This window comes from Periophthalmus magnuspinnatus, chromosome 7 (assembly GCF_009829125.3).
Source record: "Periophthalmus magnuspinnatus isolate fPerMag1 chromosome 7, fPerMag1.2.pri, whole genome shotgun sequence".
NCBI lineage: Eukaryota > Metazoa > Chordata > Actinopteri > Gobiiformes > Gobiidae > Periophthalmus > Periophthalmus magnuspinnatus.
Genome location: NC_047132.1, coordinates 26,674,643 through 26,693,061, shown reverse-complemented (window position 1 = coordinate 26,693,061; position 18,419 = coordinate 26,674,643).

Below are 18,419 nucleotides of genomic sequence, written 5' to 3'. Positions count from 1 at the left end.
TGTTAACGCCCCAGGCCAGAGTCAATGGTGCTGTTTTAGTGAGGCATTCTGATTATTACAGATGTCATTGATCTCACTTCCATTGATTTTTAAGTTGAATGTCAGGTTTTATGTTGTCATCTTTGTAACAGTGTTGTGTGAATGGATTTAATTATTGTTAAATGCTGTGGCTCTGTGGTTACACATAACCATGTGAAGTGCCTGTGCACACTGCTAAGAAATGTCCTGAGAAGTAGACTGGCCCACCTGGAGTCCACACTCCCACCACGCCAGCAGACAGAGGCGTCGTGCCTGGCACTCACAGGACCCGATGTTGGGCCGCTCTCACAGGCAGTGCCCGTTCAGAGGAATTTGGAGCGGAGCAGGAGGCAAATAGGAGGCTGCTGGGAAACAATGGCTAGGGACATCTGTCATGCGTGGCTGCACTCCCCTTTGCCCACAATGAGAACGGGGGACCAGCCAGTAGTGGCTTTCTTCTCTGTCCCCTCCTTTCCGGGGACACTTTTGGCCCTTACAATGGAGCTTTTGTCCCTACTCGCTTTTTGCCAACATTTAACCCTTTGGGCCTGCTCCTTTTTCTGCCTCCTTTCTCTGTCTGCAGCCGAAACAAAACATAGTTGGAACCGGACCATTCATACAGCTCTCTGTGCTTGTGTTTTTCACGATGACTTCTGGCTGTATCTTTGACAGTGCTTTTCCATTATTGTGTCCATAGCGTTTATTTGTCTCTGTTTTTTCTGAGAGAAGAAACTTAGCTCATCCTACTGACATGAGAGTTAAGGCAAAACATCACAACCCAGTGGCTCCAGACTCCGGCACATAAGACACTATTTGCATCAACAACAGCAGTAGCCTCTGGCCCCTGAGTTCCTCAGTATGACCCATAGCTTCAATGGTGTCTCTTTCCCCTCCATCCTTTGTCTCTCAGGCTCAGAGCCACGTTCTCAGGAAGTTTGGCACTCAGGGCTCGTCCCCACTTACTTACTGCCCAATGATGCGTCACAAATCACTTCCTCCGTTACCTGCGCGTGAGCTCTCGGAGCTGAATGACAGGACTGAGTGAGTTGTCCACGGCTCCATTGATTGTAAACCGCTGGACATTGTGTGGACCAGGAGCTCATACTGCCTGGGATGTAATTATACTTCCTTGAAGCGGTCTCTTTCTTAGTGTTTTCAACACTCATCAGCCTGATGTAAATTGCAAATTGATTTTTTCCCAGCTTCTCATTCTTAAGGACTTAAAGGGTTCAAGCTGGCCTGTAATTGATTGGTCGGATTGCAATTTATTATTGCTGTCAGCAACAAGACTTTTCAAGGGGAAACTTGGCTGTGCAGGATAGACGGCACTTCTGTACTCTGCCAGCTCGACAAAGCACAAACCAGCTGGTATCCCACATGGCACCATTCAGATCTAACACGTGTGGAACTTCCCCTGCCAACTTATCTGCAAAGGTTTTTAGAGTCACACTTCCCACATCTATCACACATTTAATTCACAGCCTCTAGCACTCGGGAGTGCAATCCTTCACTCCACCAGCTCCATAATGGACTGACTGGCAACTTGGACTGTTGTGCACCGCCCAGCCCGCTAATTGTTGCCAGCTGCTGAGGCCTGGGAACAAAGGTGCGTTAGAAAAGGTGATCTGTTGATTGGGGAAACTGTCCTCCCTCTTTTAATGGGATGTGCCTCACATGAGCTGTGGCATCTGTGTACAGCACTGGCCCTCATGTCCCCAGGGTCCAGCGCACTGTAACACCGGCCCATCTGTGTTTGGGATGGGGGAGTGCCAAATGAACTTGCATCCAATGGACCACATAAATAAAATGTAGGGGTGCAGGTCACTGTGTGGGTGAAGGAAGTGTTTTTTAATTTACTACCACCATGATTTCCGGGTGACAAGTTTACAGTTGTTTAATTGGAAAGGTTCCTATGAATATTTACTGTTTAAGGTATCCACATGCTTTTGTGTTTATCTTATCTCTCCAGCTTTTTACTAGTGGACATTCCTTTTAATCTCAGATACAGGATGGGAAATTCTGCTTTCTCCTTTACTTAATCTTGTTGGAATGCTTCTATATGGCTAGGAGGCTATACAGACAAGAAATTTAATACATTTTACAACAAGGCTTTTAATTAGGTTGATTTTCAGTTGAATTCTGGAATGAAGATTTTGTGCTGATGCATATCGGCAACTAGGGATTATTATTTATTTTTATTTTTTTTGGAAATAGCATTTTCAAACTCAAGATATAAACCTGGGCTGAAACAAGTGAAGAGATTAATCACAACTAGTTATGGAAAAAAGCATAAACTAATTTAGTAACTGTTCCCTGGTTTTAGCATGTGCTGAGAGAAAAGGTTTAGTGACAAACAGAAACATTTAGGGTTTTTGATGTAAATACTACACTCTCTCAGAATGTCCTCAAGTGGTACTCCTTAAGCTTTATCTTGGTGAATTTTTTTTAAATAAAAATATTTACAAGCATTTGGTGATCTTAACAGCTAATCTTACTATTAAGATTTTGAAATAATACCTTTTTACGTTCTTAGTTCCCCCTCCCTAATTCACTGCAGACAGATACAGATAAACACACTGGACACACTATCCACTGTTGTCACTCTAATGCCTTTTAACTAGCTGTAAAAGCAGGAGGATGAGTGGAACTGGGAGTCTGGACTGAATGTCTGAGTCAGAGCATGTGTTGATATGGGATAAGTCCAGTTACAGATAACATTCTTCTCTTCTCTCTGTCAGCATAAATATTTAAGAGGAGCTGTCAGTGGAGGCACTCTCTCAGAGGACGGGCTGCAGTACTTTTATGTGGACATAGAGGAAGGGTCTGAGTGATGTCTGCCTGTACCGCAGCAGTGGTCCATGTGTGGCTTACACCTCTCAGAGCTGTCTGTCTGATGGAAAGATCTGCCCCAGAGCTCCTGACAGGAACTGGTCTGATGAGGGAGCCGCTGCGCCTGTCACTTTCACTGTCTGCTTGGCTCTGACTATGCTTTTGTCATTCAAATAGTGCTAAGTTCACACTGCAGTATCCATAGATTGATTTCTAATTAGGGCTGATTTTTGTATGAAATTGTAGCAAGTACAGCCATTAAATGTGGGTTTCAATACTAAAAAAGGGCACGATTTTGATACCACCATAGTTTAAAAAAACGATAATGTAATTTTCAACATTTATGAGTTGTGTCTTTAATATTATTTTGTAGACTTATGCTAATTTGGATCAAGAGCATCCCATACTATTCAGAAAATACTTTTTCTACTCTTTTCTTCAGAAATTCAGTTCAAGTTTATTTATATAGCACATTTAAAAACAACTTCAGCTTATCGAAGTGCTTCACATAAGGGTCAACAAAAAAAAAAAATACAATACAAATACAGATAAAGCGATACATCAGAATAAAAGCAATATTATAATAGTATTAAATGCCAGGGAGAAGAGGTGCATTTTCAGTCTTTGCAGTGTTCTTCAGGGATGGGTCTTCAGTCTGGCTTTGGGCGCAGTCAGTAGGAGCTGATCACCTGACCTAGGGCTGCAGTAACTCCCTCAAATAATGAGGACCCATAGAGTGAAACAGTGTTTATCAAAATAGTATCTAGTTTTACAGTAATGCTACCTTCCATAAACTCTGCTGTATGATTTTTTTTATAAACAATTTACCGCCAAGTTATTTTAGAGCAACTTTCCTAAACTTACAGCATTTAGGGTTCACTTGTATTTTGGTTCTTACTGTTTTTGATGTTTTGTGGGAGCCGTAATCCACTGAATTATGATCATTTTCTTAGTGATTAAATGCAAAATCTGTCATATACTTGTGCGCTCGACCAGCCTCTGACTTTCACAAAATCCACTTTATATTTGTGCACCGATGCAATGACACCACAACAGAAAACTAGAAAATACCAGTGAAATTATCTTCCCATGAAGTTGGACTAGTGCTGACTGGACTGCAGCTGATGGACATTGTGAGGGTGAGATAAGGCGATCACAGTGGTAAAAATGTCCTTGACTGAGGCTTGGTGTGGCTCCTGTTAACAGATCAACCTGCCCCATCTGTGACAAGCCCAGAAGCAATTATCCCATATCACATCCGCACTGACCATCTATATTAAAACCTGCTCACAACACCTGAGATTAACCCACACGCCCACCTCTCGTGCCATAATCTGCCCCATAGGCCGCCCAGCAGTGGCTCGCCTCGACCAGTGCTGTGCTTAAGGGTCAGTTTGTGTGTGTGGTGGGGGCAAGCCGCTGCTGCCTCTGTACAGAAATGGTCCACAGGCAGGCACAGCTATGGACCGTCATAAAATGTGGCTCTGCTCAAATGACTACAGGCCACGCTATTACACACAGAAGAGAGGCAGCGAGAGAGTAAGGGGGGGAGAGGTTGTAAAAATGACTTCATGGAGTTGTCCCTCAAATGGCATCTGAAGGTCAGCAGCTGGATATGGCTTCAGCTACTGTTATTTCACCAAGACAACCAGTGTAATTTGGTCTCGTGGCTTTCATTATATAAACATATGATTTATTCTTTAAGAGCGTGGGGCAAAAGACCTTTGTCCTAAAAATCTGAATCCTTACATAATATAGCCCCTATAGCAAACCAGGTAAATGTGGATCTGGTGCTTACCAAATATGCTGTATGTTTTATTGTTTATTTTTTCCTGTAAATTATTGTGCTTAATTTCAGCGGTGTTGTCGTGATACTGAAATTTCAAACTGTATTCTGATACTAATTAAGGAAGACTGCACGTAGATTACACTGATTGTAGTATCACAATTACAATAAACACTACAATAAAACCCTAATTTCAAACCATTTTTGCTTAACAGTTTATAGAAACACCACTTTATATTAGCTTAAAGAAGACATTGTGCTTGTATCTGCTATATAGTTATAATCTATATGGCACCCGTGGATTATTATGTTATAACTTGCTCATTTTAAATCACAATATTTTTCAATGGGAGCTGATGTCGCCGTAAACGTCTTCACAACAAAGAGCCGTGTAGCTGTCAGCACCTCCTATAGATAGTTGCACATCACACTGGCAAGTACCTTATTTTTTTCATTTGTAACAAAATTACTACACAATCCTGCTGAATCTCACACCCATCACTGATTAAGAAAATAAAATTGAAGAATGGATTATGTACGTCACAGTGGGCGCACGCCGGTGAAAACTGGGTTTTTTGGGCAAAATGTTGCCTTGAAAATAAGGGATAAAAAATTACTCAAACATGCACGAATCACTCCAGAAACAACTTTGAGAAAGTAAATTAGAAGGGGAAAAAAATATAACATGTTTAAAAGCTCTGAAAAATGTAATTTGCATAAGACTGCTTTAATGTGTCTGATATTTAGTTTGTAAAAGGTTGTCAGTTTGTAGGATGTACTTGTTAGTCTGGATGCACTGGACATGCTGGATCTTTTGCCCCTGAACCATGTCTTCTAAATATTTAGTATTCAATCGTTAGCAATAAGTCACTCCTTTAGATTTTTAAATAACATCTCACGTGTACGGCATTCTGAGCTCTGGAAAATAAATTGTAGATGGAGGCATTTGTGATCTTTTTATTTATCACAGAATAAAGAGCAGGGGCCAGAAATCAATACATTATTACGTTATCTTTTGAAGCTTTCAAATGTGTGTTTTTATGTTTTAATAGGCATGCTACAAGTCACAAGCCCTGCCGAGATTTTTTATTCTCTTGACAAAAGCCGAATAGTTGCTGTCATGTGGATGGAGCGGTGGGCATAAGCGCTGTGCAGTGTTCTTCAGACCAGAAACTGAACAGACCTTCAAAGTGCAGAGGGCCACAGACACTCACGGTGATGTTGGAAAAGCGAACGATACAGAGAAATAGTTTTGACAAAGAGCAGAGCTGTGAGGTGAATGGGGAGAGAGAGAGAGAGAGAGTCCAGCCCATGCACACAGTATTATTGTGTGAAAGCTTTTTCTTTTTCCTGGACAATGCTCAAGGCTACAGGCTCCTCTTGTACTTCAATATGCAGACAGCAGCAGCCAGAGTCAGACCATACGCCTCAAACATAAGCACAACAGGAGCTTATCGTGGCGTTTCCAAAAGTCTGTTGTTAACACAAATTCAAAAAAAGTGGTGCAACTTTTATTACTTACGTTTTAACTTGGTGGTGTCCCGAAAATGGAGGAGATATCAGTATGATTTTCAGATAAAGGACTGATTTGTAAAGTTGTGTTCATGTACCATCTTCAATTGAGTGGTTTCTTTTCACAAAATCAGCCGTTTATTTGTAAAAGACGTTTCCTTTATGTTTAAGATGTCTAACTGTCTAGTTTTTATGCTGGGGTTCATGGCTTCTTTATTCTGAGATGTACTTGGAAGTTTCATTTGAAGAAGTTGAAGAATGTTAATAGAAATAAGTACATAAAATGTCTTCTCAGAGACAGCTGGTTGTGGTGATGCTTGTAAAATGGAGGATGGTGCTTTAAATGCAGCTCTGTCAGTGTGTGTTGTCCTCTTCGAAGGGGCCATTAAGCTATCAAGGATGTGGCCTGTGAAGAAATGAAACATTGTCCAGAGCTGGAGAATTCCTCTGTGCTGGGGGAGGACAGCACCGTGCACCCTGGTGAGTGTGTGTGTAGGTGTGTGCGTGTGCGAGAGGGATTAGAGGAGCCTTTGGAGGTGGAGGAGATGATGATGGACAGACACAGGGGAGCCCCCCCAGTATCAAAGCAGCAGGAATGTAGAGCGGCCTGGTAGGACCTGGAACGCTCTGATCTGATGTGATGTGTGAAGTGGACCTGAGATACAGCCCAGGGCCACGGCGCTGCAGCTGCACACCAGATTTTAACCAATGCGAGGGGAACAAGAGAGAGATGGGAACAGGGGTTATTACCAAGAGGGGCATTTGTGCAGCCACTATTACACAGCATAGGGCAAGATCTGTCCAAGGAAAGAGGTAGGACATTCACCAGGGTAACAAGAAAATCAATGATAGTTGGCTGATGGCACTCATTGTTGAAATAGCAGTACTAAACATCTGATGAGGAATGATTCATTTCTATGCATGTTTAGGACATACAGGGTGTTTGTCAATATCACACTCTTTGTAGTAGCTGTAAACTGTATCACTGAAGATGGGATTCAACTTAAAATATCTTTAGTTTCAGTTACTATCACAAATTAAGATTATATAATATTGTAATGATCTGATATTTTCTGTTTAGTTCAGGTTTTGCACCTTTTGTTGTTAATGTAACTGCTTGTGTATGTGACACTTGGATGCTATGTCGAGAAGTTGATGTGAAGGTTCGTCAGTTCCTGGTCTGTTTTGGAGACTGGCTCTAGTGAGTTGAGACTGCTGCTGTTTTGCTCTTGTTTTGGCGTGGGTTATGGCCTTTGTGTTCAGAAAATAAACAGCTAGAAGAAATTCCTTCCTTAAAATCTTAAATCCTTAAACCCGAACACTGCAATAGTATAGTCGTAAAGATCACAAATATATATAGCAGATTGCTGTACAACCAGAGAAGTGTTTTTGTTAAAGTTTGTCAAAATTGTAAGGAAATTGCAACTTCTGATAACATGCCACTGCAATATGAGGAAGAATAAAGATAAATATGAAGATACATATAATTAGATATTAAAATATTATCAGTTCCAGGTCGTCATCCACAAGAAAATAATTTTGTGCACTATGATAAATGCCTTTATTTCTTAGTTTTTTTGCGAAAAAGCAATTTCTTCTTCAACATCAATAAAATCTTTTAACCTTATGATACCTGACTCCAAAGTCCAAATCCCACATCTACTTAGCCTCAAAAACACCACTGGCCTGTGATATTTTCAATTACTGAGGAGTGGTGATCTATGAGCGGCACCTTCTCCAGTTTTGGTAGTTAATATGTATTGGTGAATCAGGCTTGTGCTTCCTAATTGACCAGGGCAGCTCTCTGTAGTGATGCAGGTCACAGGCCGGCTGGAGACTGTTCACTCCTTTATTCCCCTGTAATAGACAAAGCAGGACTCTTCTGGTCTGTGGCTCTCACAGGGACATACAGTGGGAGTGGTCGTACACATCTGAGGCTCTGTTTAGCCATTACAGCCTATGGAGGTTTTACTGTAGCAGTCCAATTATGGCTTTACATCCGCTTCTGCTTAAGGGAATAGTCAGGGCATTAACTAAAAGCAAATGGACTTATGTTTTCTCCAAATACAATGTTTTCTCTCTCTCTCTCATCCCCTTGAGCGTGCTGTAAGCGCTTTCTCACAACCAGCTACACAGTCATTAGCACACCGGAAATTTTGGCTTTGTTTCTATTGCTTAACCCCCTCTCACTCCCTCCTCACGCTCTAACAAAAGGCAGAAACATTCAATACGTATTGATTTGGAGACGTACAACTTTTACTGGAGATCCCATTTAATCACAAAAGCTGATTTATTATAGGGCCTCTGACAATCCCATTAAATTGCTGTCTAGCTAATCAAGTCCATTCTTTCTCCTCCAGGACTAATCTTTTATAGGGCCGCCAGAACCAATCCCGGCAGTAACAGGATTGTCGAGGAATAGGGCCACCTCGCATTCCCATAAAAAGAAGAAAAAAAGGTGCTCACAATATTTGCTGCCTGCACAAATATCTGGGTGACTGCTAGAGCATAAATACTCAATTGTATTTCCTAAAGAGTAATCTTGTTCTCAATATGGGAATGTGGATTAGATCAGGGAAATAACAAAATAAATGTTTTAGTGTACAGATCAGTTACATATTGCAGTGGGGTGTGTTTTCCTGTCCATTTTTGATGTATTTCTAAGATCACAACTGCTCTTTAACTGTGTGTGAATGAACTAAAAATTGAAAAAGTCTGAATCCACTAGTTGCTCTCATTTGTAACTGATTGAGTAGCTTTGTTGGTGGAGTGTTTGCCCACTGATCCGAAAGTTGGCGGTTTGAATCTCGCTTTCAACAAGGTGAAAAGTGCTAAATGAATATGTGACTATTAAAAAAATGCTCTGAAATGCATCTTAATCTTACTTTTATTTATTATGAAACTCGCTTTACAAAGATAAACAAAAATTGACCTACACTCATGATACAAGCCTTGCAGACGTGGTGAAGATGCATAGAAAACATATGTTGTCTTGCAAAGAAGGAGTTAACTTCCATTTTATGTCTATGTCATGTGATCCCAGTGCCTAAAGTCCCTCATAATTAAATTGGTCTTTTATGTTTTTCTTCTTTTGTTTGCTACATACACGTCCCTTGTTTATGAGTCACCAAGCCCATATGTCTGTCCCATTCACTAAATGAAAAAGAAACCCAAAACTATTCACAAGGTTGAGGGAATTTTTATATTTGACTGATAAAACTTTAACTGTCTTTGGTCTCTCCTCATAAAAGTGGCACGTTTATTTCATATGTTTTATTAATTATTTTGCGGATAATTCTTTCCGATTACATATATTTATTTGTACTAAAAGTTGTTCCTCTCTTGTTTATGATTATTGCATCAAATTGCCTGTTAAGGAAAATGCCAGCTGTAATGTTTTGATTAGGGCGACTGGCGTTATTGTGTTATTTTAAATTGTATGTGATAGAGAGCCGTAATAGCTTGGTGTTCAGTGCCTTGAGGAATTCAATACTGTCGATAAAACGCAGTCGGTGTCATTCACTATTAGAGCTCTGAGCTTGTTCAATTTGATGGTGGGATGTAGTCGCTAACGCTAACTGGGCTTCGGGGTATCAGCTCCTGTTATGAGCCGGAGTCTTAAATATGATGAATTTTATGAGCGCCCACATCTTTGCTCTTGCTTTCTCTCTCTCCTGTGCGAGACGTGATAACAGCAAAGAAACACGCATCTACTGCAGCTTCCTGTTTATTTCCATCAATACCAAGGTCGAAGGACATTGTGGTCTTTAAAGGCTAGTAATGCAGATGCTACTCTTGCTGTGTAGGTAGACCTGATCATCTCAAAGTCTTCCAGAAGTTAAAAGTGCATTACAGGTTTCTGCACTATTGAGGAGGGACTAAATTCTGTGCTCAGTATTGTATTGAGACTGTTGGGAGTGATACGGTATAAAAGAAATCATAATTTTTGTCATGTTTCTGGATCAATCACTTTTTTTTATCTTATTAAAAACACATGCATGCTTTTTCAACATTAATTTCATGAACTCAACATTCACGAACTCTTACTCTGATCAAGGCGTGACTATAGACCTTTCAATTAAAAAGCACCAAGTTTATCATTAATGATTTCAAACTATTGAATCTCAGTGTGATTCAGTTTGATCAATTGCCCAGCCCAGAATGCCTCTCCCCACTCTTTACCCCTGTTTTACCCAGCTTACTGTACTGTCAGCCCTATGGATCAAATGTGTTAAAAAATGAATAAGAATAAAAAAGATTGTGCAAAAGTTTGAACATGGCAACGGTCTATACATCAAAAACTCGCTCACTTTGAAAATACTCATGGAGCTGTGGTGAAAATCCTGAAATATGCTAGAATGACTTCAGAAACATTGATAGTCACTTCATAGGTGCAAGACAAAATACCTAATACCTAAGCAGATGTATGTTGTACACTGTAATAAATTACCATAAAAATACACTAACAACAATACCATTTTCTTTAAAAACTGTAGATTACTATACATTACCCAATGCAATGCCCCTAAAGTCTGGGCAGGACTCAAGTTTGAATTAAGTATAGTACAATCTTGATTCTCTTGGAGCACATGTGTTTGGCCATGTCTTTCCCTCATGACAGAGGAATCTGAGTTCAGCTCTGATTGCATCAATACTACAGATTCAACTCTGCTGGATTTATGTTGAGAAAAAGAAGAAACCAAAAGTCTCTCACTCACCAAATGCACTCATGGCTCTGGCTTTGTCTCTCCATTTGTAAAAAGGTTAGTGTAGTTCTTTACATTAGGGATAAATGTTTTCTTTCAGTGTGCACCATGCTTTGGATGGGTTTGTAACGATGTTAGTAATAGGCTGTTAAAATAAGCTAATAACCTACCTTTGCCAAAACTTTGTTGGCAGCAACATAATTAGTCAGACACGTTTTCCCTTGGTTTGTTGAAGATCTGTCATCATATTTGTTGATCGTATTGTTGATTTGCAGATATCTGCTTCTGTAGTGTGTAGTGGTCAGATGAACCTCACTCCCCCATCCACTACACTCATCTAGTAAGTAACACCGTAAAACATGACTGCTTTACATTTTTCTAGTGATGTTAGGGAGTATTTGTCATTCTATTCTGCTTCAAGCCAGGTTGCCAATAGGAATGAAGAATAACCGTTACGGGTTGTATGAATATGGTAAGTATGTCAAGCCTACATACAGAAACTGTAAATAAAAGCTGTTTCCAGTTTCAGTGTAGTCAGCTCCTTCCTTCAGACAGATATAAGGCAGTGTCCACCAGCAATCTAACCAGAACTGAAGAAGCGGCTTGGATGAGCAGTGAAACGTCTTCACTCCTACAACTTTTTGTCCAGTTGACATATTTTACTTTTGGCTTTTACTATTCTGCTTCAAACAAAAGACAAACCACACAGACAACACATCTTCTTTATCATCTTTTGTAATGTCCTTTTAAGTCATGATTCTATTTAATATCACTGGACACACATGACTGAGAGATAAACAATATGGAGGCGCCATAAGTGACTTATAACTCCTGTGTTTGGAGGCTGCTGCTTCATGTTAGCACATGTGGGGGAGGCAGAATGAGCCTGGAGTTTATGTAAAAGGTAAATATCTGAAATGAACTGCATGTGACTTTTTTTTTTGGTAATATTTTTTTAAATAGGAACAATTGGATCGGTGTTTGTGCTTTTTGTTTTCAGGTGTCCTGAGGCTCTTAGGTGACCTATTGTCCATTTCTCTTTTACATGATGCTGAATTTGGAGTGATTAATTTTTTATTTACGTTTAAGTCATAGAAATAAGACAATACTGTATAATGCATTTTTTCAAATGTGTACAATTAACATAATGATACTAAATGTGTAAATGCCATAGGTGAGACTTATAGAAATGAAGCATTACACTGTAACATGTGCAATGAATGGTCAGTGGATTAAATTGACTCTCTAACATATTTTTAAACATATTTTAGTGTGTGTTCAAATATGTGCATGCTCCAAATCGATTAATTGTGGTGAAATGTATGATAATTGTCTCATGGATTTGCATTTTAAATAAAAAAGTAATTGTTTTTAAGCTACAATGTAAGAGGTGTATTTTGAAAACCACAACAGCCTTTAATGGTAGAGAGGCCATACATTTTATTTACCGTATATTAATGTTTTGTGTTTTTTACAGTGTATTTTCTCATACAGAGGTGTAAATTGCCATTGACGCCCCTTGAACCTGGTAACAAGATCTGTAGCGTTGGCCCGGGTGGTGTTTTTGTCAAGTGCTGTCTTTGCAGGACCCTCCAAAAGTCCAGCTCAGCACCTCTGGCCCTCAGTGGAGCGACCATTGATTTGATCTCTTCACATATTCCTGCATTGACACGGATACACTGTGGCAGAGCGCCTTGACAGAATAAATCTAAGTCCGTCCAAACATCCTCATTGTCAGCAGCGCTCCTCCACTTCGCCTTTGGTGTTTATGGAGATTTTCAGCTCCTAATTCGATAGCAGTGCCTCCTGCCTTTAGATGGTGATTGCATTTCTCTCTTCATTTGCATACTAAGAGTTGGTTCCCACTGGAAAGATCAAGCCAATCTATGTGTGACCAATGCTGGGCCTCTGCCAGTAAGACTCTGTCGATTCCATTAAAGGTGGGGCCAGATGTTTGTCATTACCTTTATTGATAAGCACAGGGTCAATACTGTGATTTATTCTGCAGGGATAGGACTAAGCTTTAGTCACAAGTTTCACCACAGCCTGATCAATAGTACACAATGGACAAGTACAACACGGCCACACATGAACCCAGAATATTGCAAGGCTGTAAATCTGAAGTGCTGTGCAACATCTGCTCCCAAAACACTTTTCAACAGCAATTTTTTTTTCCCTCTCAAGTTGTGACCATTTGTAGACCTGTCACAAGAAATCCTATATTGACTTATCGTTCAATACATGATAGATGGAACCATTATTTTTGGGGCTCAATATTTATCGTGGGTACTTTTTCTTTGTACTATTGAGTAACTTTTTGTTATTTTTCTGCTGTATGACAAGATTTGCGCTGTAGAGGGTTGAAAAAATAACTTCTAGTGGTTCATTTTTTCATGAACACTACTGCACAAGATAAAGTATTTTTGGGGGGGAGTAGGCCAATATATTGTAGTTCAAAATTTGTTATCGTGACAGGTCTAACCATTTATCCCACTTATGTGACTGTTTGTATACAGAGGAAGTGACCTTTTATTTGTTAAACTATTTTTAGCTATTTTGGATTGAGATTGATGAGCTGAGATTTAGGCCATGCAAAGGTTAAGGTCAATATGGCTTGACTCATTGGCTTAGTGGATGGAAAAAAAAAAAAAAAAAAACATAGGCAGCATACTGTCCAGATATTTGATTAGGGAACAACATCTTACATGGAATTTATTTTCTGAAATTTTCATAGCAAACCTGTAAATATAAATTCTTACATTTCGATTCTATGCCATTTTTTTCTGCTTAGCTACTCCACGACATTATATATTAAAATAAAATAAAAAAAATGTATAAAATATCTCTTCATGTAATTTGTACAAAAAAGTTGCCGATCCACATAAATCATCTTTTAAAACACACATTACACAGAACTATCAAAGCTCAACCCTGGCTCTGTATTTGTGTTTGCAGTGTTCCTGGCCGGAGCGCTGCAGTTTGCTGTTGGACATTCCTCTGGTGGCTGTGGTCTATAGGAGGAGGGCACTGGCTGTACCCCTGAATAGACGCTGAGTCGCCGGACTGGGCCAAAATGTAATTACCTCTCCCTCACAATGTCACACTGCAGACCTGCGCCTGACAGCAGCCTCAAAATGGAGCAGCCTCGAATTAAATTAACCTCCAGCTGGGAACACACCACACCTATGGACATGTTTCCAGGCTGCAGCAAACCGCCTTTTTCTGCTCACACTTTCAGGATTTGGCTTTAGGCTACTTTTACTTCAGTATAATTTACCGATAATATTTTTCATAAAGATACACAGGATTATCTAAAAACACATGAATATCATTGAGGGATATAGTATTTTAACCCTATCTAAGAGAAAAAAAGTAGGTAAATGCCAAAAGTGGTGTTACCATTAATAGTTAGGTTCTAGTCTTATTATAGTCAATTTAATAGTTTTACCTTGGGGTTTTATATTATATATTTTGGATAGTAAAAAGTCCTCAAACTGTCACATATAACAGAAAGCTGAAACTGTCCTGTTTGCTCCCCTTTTATTTTTCTGATAAAACATGCTATTTTTTTTATTTTGAAATCACTTACCTTGTTGACAAAAACCCCTCCATAATATTATTTAGTTTTTTCTACTTAATGCTAATTTAACACTCAATACTTTACTCCCTTACATTAGTGTAGATTGGTTTGATTTCTGCACCAACACCCATACACTTAGCACAGCATATATCTTTATTTCATTAAAGATTCTGGTATTCCTTCAACGACTGTAATAAGCTTCCAGTTTTGTGACTCATCTGGCCTCCTCCACTTTTACGATCGACCTTGTACATATAATAGATTCGCCAAAAAAGTCTCCACCGTAGCCTTAAATTAGCCCATAGCGTCAATACCCGGTGAGCTATTACTGTGCGCCCCTCCCTGAGTGACAGTAATTTGCGGCACTCAGTGTAAACCTTTGTCATAGTCTTTAACATCTAACAGATTATGTACAGTCACTTATTGAGATTGATTCATATTTTCATGATGTGATTTATTTGCTTGGGAGTGAACAGTGTGCGCTCGTCCAACGGGCTAATGTAATGTAATGGGAACTTTAATGAGCCATTAATCTGGCAGACCCAAGGGTAAAGGGACAGCACAACACAGCGCCATCCAGGGAGCTAACCAAGACGCGAGGCTATCGAGCTGCACTTTTTGTTTCACTTAAGCCTGTCAGGAAATAATAGGGGACATTTTTCTTACAGCACATTCTCAAATACATACGATTGTGAGACATCTCTATTATTCGTAGATTTTCTTGCGAATGCTTGTAAGGAGTGGATAGCAGGTGTTCTCAGATCGGAAATTGGAAATGGTAATACCGCTGTTCAACAAATAGAAAAGCAAAGATGGCAAAAGACAATTATCTGAGGTGGGCTGAGGGTCTTATGAATGACCCTGCGAAGCCCGAGTGGGAGGTGGAAGCCAGGGAGCTGTCGGGGGCTTCCTGACTGTATAATTGAAAATCATTCAGACAGCTGTACAGTTTAACCTTGGAGGACCATGGTCTTAGTCACTAATTGATGGGTTGGCATGTAGCACCAATAGAAGAATATCTGGTCGTCAAACTCACATTCTGCTGCATTAGAGGTGTTAAAGGACAATTAGTGAAACAAACCAGTTGGGGCTTTGTAAACTTTTGATACTGTGAGTGTAATGGGCTGCTGCCAATGAGCAGTGAGTGTGTAATTCACCTTGATGGGGAGTAAATCAGATTAACAGTATTTGAGTTGTGAAGTTAAAATATTTGTATAGGTTTTCCTGTTATGTTTTAGAATTTTGTTGTGGTTGTGTACTTGTGCCCTTTTTCTGTCATTGTTTAAAATGATACCTGATCTGATCTAAACTGGATATCATTCTTACTCACTTTAAAGATTCACCCTAATCATTATGTAGCTGGATTACTTATTTTTGTATTGAGTAAATTACTGCCATCAATTATTTATGAAGATGTTACAAACAGGTGACAACATATTCTCAGTGCTTCACAATGGATTTTAACACAAAAGTTGCTCCATGTTTAATAGCTGAATAGTGCCTCTGTGACCCCTACATTTTGTTTGAATATTAAGGAAATGATTAAGACATTTTATAAGATGTATGCCAGTCTGAAAGGTCATAAAATATTAATGAAGCTATTAAATATTGTGTAAACTGGGTCGTAACAAAATGGGCAGGGATAAGAATAGATCCCATAACAGATTTTTAGAGTGGCTGGTTTAGTGTTTTGGAGGATGTTTTTAAGATGTAAAAACTGGTTCTGATTTGTTGTACTGTACCTCTTGATCTTGGTCTTAGGTCTAGCCCACTCCGGTCTCGCTTGTGTGGCTCGGACTACACTCTTGTAATGTTGTCTCTGGTTGGAAAAGGCTGTGTGTCCCTCATGGATTCAGATGCATTATTGATGGATGGCTGATTGGGAACTCAATTACCCAGAGATTACTGGGCTGGCAGACACCGGGACAGCGCGAGCCTGTCAGAGCGATTGAATTAGAGTATGGAGAGGAGAGAAAGTGTCCTTCGGAGACGCCCCTCTCCTCTCAGCAGACCTCCTGGGTATAAGCCAAACAGCCACTGCCTAGTTCAGCTTCTGACAGATGACCTTCCCAACAACTGTAGCAGTAACTAGTGGGCCAGCTGGTCAGAGCGCTGCCGGTAGACCCTTATTACAGGCTAAACACTGTCTGGGGTGTGCGCTCTGGTTGCTGTAGCATTTTATGTGCATAATCCGGGATGTAATTTGATGTTTGAAATGACAGCTGCTCCTCTTTTAGCACAAAAGTAGATGCAATGATGGAAAAAGTGGCGAAAGCGAATGTATGTGCATAAATATTGGAATTTCACCAAAACTCATTCATATAACATGGCCCACCTGAATGAGAATGGCGCCTTGCAGGTCGTATGCTATTACAAGTTTAATGTGGAATCTGGATCGAAGAAGATGAGAGAAGGGGCCTTGGCATCTCAAATGGAAGCATTCATCTTCCTTTTCTGTTGGTCAGCAAATGCGCTCAATGCGACGGGAAGGAGCAAGGTGAGAAAAGCTGATCTGAAAGAAGAGAAATCATTTTATACCAGCGCGCAGAGTGGACCTCATTCCAGCCTGCCTATCCTCTGTTTATTGCAATCATCACTGTAGAAATAGGTGTGCCATCCCCTCTCTCTATGGCAGCACATTCCCTACTCTTATTTATTGAAGGTGGCCACTTACAGAAGCGGCTTTCTTTGCTGTATAATTTGTAAAGAAAGTGCATGCGTGATTACGGACAAGGTTTTCCATTCCTAACGTGTCTTCATCTATTGTTGCTCTGTCAGTGTGTCAGTGAAGAAAGCAACTCCTGAAAGAGACCATTGTTCGGCTCTGCGTTGTCAACGGCGACAGGGCCATTGCTGGGATTAGGTGGACAACAGGCAGCTTTCACCGGCCTTCTGCTTTGTCCAGGTCCTCTCCAACGGGATGGACATTTGAGAAAGGACTCCCCGGAGAGAGGTGGACCGCGCGGTTGGCTCTGTTTCCTTCAACGCTGGACACAAGCACGACCCCGGCCAAAAGCTTTATTAAAGAGTGGAGAATGGCTATTAGATCCCCACCCATCTCTGTTGATAGAGGGGAAAATAGAGGAACCAATGGACCAACAAGAACCATTGGAGTCTGTGACAATCATGTAAGGGGAAACTAATTCCTTTTCTGAGCGCACTGGGAGCAAGTCTACAGCCCACACTCCTTAGCTGGGTTATGTTATACAAGAGTGGACAGGGACAAAATATCTGTATTGATTTTCTTGCTTCTGTGATGTAGCATTTATCATAACATACCAAAGGTTGTTCCACTCAGCTATGCAATACAACAGGGACTAACATGAGATGCTTTGGTAACTTGTATCAATTTAGATATAGTTTTAAAATTATTACACAAACAACTACCTGATTTGGTGACAGTGTCTCAGTTGGTAGAGCGTTTGTCCACTGATCTGACGGTTGAGGGTTCAAATCCCGCTCTCGACTTAAACGTCATTGGTAGAGTGGTCAGATCCATTGCCTCACAGGTTGGCAGTGTGATTCCAGATCCCAAAGATGAATACTGCCATTGTTCCCTTGAGCAAGACACTCAATACATCTCAACCCCGGTGTCTGTGTACATTGGTGTATGAATGTGCGTGTGAATGGGTGAGTTCCTTGCTGTAAAGTTCTTTGAGTGCCTGGGAAAGCGCTGTATAAAAATGTAACCGTTTACCATTTGTACACACTTTTGATACATATTTCTAATAGAGCCAATGTATAAATATATTTACGTCTTCTACATAATTTTATTTTTGCTATTTTTTTACTATCTTTTAAAAATAAATGCTGTTACATAATGAATAATTCAGAATTCATTTTACCGCCAGACAAGACCAAATAAAGCTACGGTACGTGCTATATAGCTACACTCTGTACATACATACTTTTGTTTTTCTAATATTGTGATCCCATAGTTTCCCATGGACTTCCCGGTTCTTGTTTTGCACAGAGATAACTAATATTG